This window comes from Nerophis ophidion, linkage group LG04 (genome assembly GCF_033978795.1).
Source record: "Nerophis ophidion isolate RoL-2023_Sa linkage group LG04, RoL_Noph_v1.0, whole genome shotgun sequence".
In the NCBI taxonomy this organism is placed as follows: Eukaryota; Metazoa; Chordata; class Actinopteri; order Syngnathiformes; family Syngnathidae; genus Nerophis; species Nerophis ophidion.
Window position 1 is genome coordinate 17942020 of NC_084614.1, and position 2646 is coordinate 17944665.

Here is a 2646-nt window from a genome sequence, read left to right on the forward strand (position 1 = left end):
AAAAGTTTCACCTCCAGGAATTTTAAACAAAGAACCACCGTGTGTTTGTGTGGCTAAAGTCTAAATCTTCCCAACTCCATTTTCTACTGTGACTTCTCCAATATTAATTGAACAAATTGCAAAAGATTCAGCAACACAGATGTCCAAAATACTGTATAATTATTCCGTTAAAGCAGACGACTTTTAGCTGTGTGCGTGTGCAGCGCTCATACTTCCTAAAAACCCGTAACGTCTTGCGTACACGTCATCATTATACGATGTTTCGAAGACGAAACTCCCGGGAAATTTAAAATTGTAATTTAGTAAACTAAAAAGGCCGTAATGGCATGTGTTGCAATGTTAATATTTCATCATTGATATATAAACTATCAGACTGCGTGGTGGGTAGTAGTGGGTTTCAGTAGGCCTTTATATGTGCTTTATAAATAAAGTTGATTTGTTTTTGATTTTTCTGTTGATGCAATTGTTGATGACTGAAGTACTGATATCAACCAAAGCCCCCCAGATTGTAAATAATTCAATGTATATACAATGATGATTAACCTGTGTGATGACTGTATTATGCTGATAGTATATATTTGTACCATGAATTGATTAACGTGGACCCAAGTTGAAAAACGTATTCGGTTGTTACCATTTAGTGGTCAATTGTACGGAACATGAACTGAACTGTGCAATCTACTTATAATAGTATCAATCAATCAAAAACATGACTGCCGCAAGATGGCGGCCAGTTTGAGGGATGTTATGGCCCATCCGAAAGTTGGAGTCTGACTCTGCTATTTAGGTCTGTGCTCAACACCACAAGTTTGAAGGTAGTTGGGGCGTCAGTTTATTCCGAATATCCATACAATTACAACAAAATACCACAGTTTCAAATGACATTACAAATGTTACAATGACAATAGCATCGCTTAGCACTGAAGCTAATATAGAGAAGGTAAACATAGGAGCAATACTGACCACGTAAGGCTGCTTTTCAACCAACGGGAGAATCTTAAACGGAGACTTCATGCATCAGTGCTGACGCCTTTCTTCTTACTTTCTTGTTTTGTCTTCTCCTCTTCTTAATGTGTGCGCAAGTGCACTTTGACGACATGTACCGGTTAACAGCTTAACTTCCGGTTTTTACCGGTATAAAAAAATAAAAGCACATATTACAAAATAAACTCGACATTACGCCTGCTGTTAAAGGCCTACTGAAATGAGATTTTCTTATTTAAAAGGGGGATAGCAGGTCCATTCTATGTGTCATACTTGATAATTTCGCGATATTGCCATATTTTTGCTGAAAGGATTTAGTAGAGAACATGGATGATAAAGTTTGCAACTTTTGGTCGCTAATAAAAAGGCCGGAAGTAGCAGACAATGTGCGCGTGACGTCACGGGCTGTGGCGCTCCTCACATCCGCACATTGTTTACAATCATGGCCACCAGCAGCTAGAGCGATTCGGACCGAGAAAGCGACGATTTCCCCATAAATTTGAACGAGGATGAAAGATTCATGGATGAGGATAGTGCGAGTAAAGGACTAGAAAAAAAAATAAAATAAAAAAAGACGAGGGCAGTGGGAGCGATTCATATGTCATTACAGTGGTCCCCAACCGGTCAACGCTTAATAATTTGTCCCGCGGCCCGGGGGGCTGGAGGGATCCTTTTTTTTTTTCTTCTTTGTCATGAAAAAGGGACGTTTTTGTCATTAAAAATGGAGGTTTTTGTGGTTGGTGCACTAATTGTAAATGTATATTGTGTTTTTATGTTGATTTAATAAAAAAATATATATATATTTTTTAAAATAAAAATTAATTAAAAATTCTTCTGCGGCCCGTTGGTTGGGGACCACTGTGTTATTTGACACATTTACTAGGATCATTTTGGAAAATCCCTTATCTGCTTATTGTGTTACTAGTGTTTTAGTGAGATTATATAGTCATACCTGAAAGTCGGAGGGGTGTGGTGACCGCCAGTGTCTCTGAGGGAAGCCACGGAGGAGCCAAGAGAGTAGCAGCTGCCTCTTTGACAGCTGCAGGAGGAACGACACAAGCTCTGCTCGTGTCTACGGTAAGAGCCGACTTACTACCATAATTTTCTCACCGAAACCTGCCGGTTGACATGTGGTAGAGAACCATGGTCGCTTGACCGCCCTGTTCCATATTAAAGCTTCGCCGTCATCTTTAGGGAATGTAAACAAAGAAACACCGGCTGTGTTTGTGTTTCTAAAGGCGGCCGCAATACGCCGCTTTCCACCAACATCTTTCTTCTTTTTAGTCTCCATTATTAACTAAAGAAATTGCAAAAGATTCAGCAACACAGATGTCCAGAATACTGTGTAATTATGCGATTAAAGCAGACGACTTTTAGCCGTGATCGGTGCTGGAAGAACATATCCGCGACGTTTTCAACAGGATACTTCGCAGGAAATTTAAAATTGCAATTTAGTAAACTAAAAAGGCCGTATTGGCATGTGTTGCAATGTTAATATTTCATCATTGATATATAAACTATCAGACTGCGTGGTCTGTAGTAGTGGGTTTCAGTAGGCCTTTAAACTAACCAAGCTGGCGGTCTTGTAGTCCGTTCCAGTCTAGTGCAGGTCTACAATCTTAGGTCTTGGTGTAAACGTTAATTAAAGAAGTGCGAGGAGAG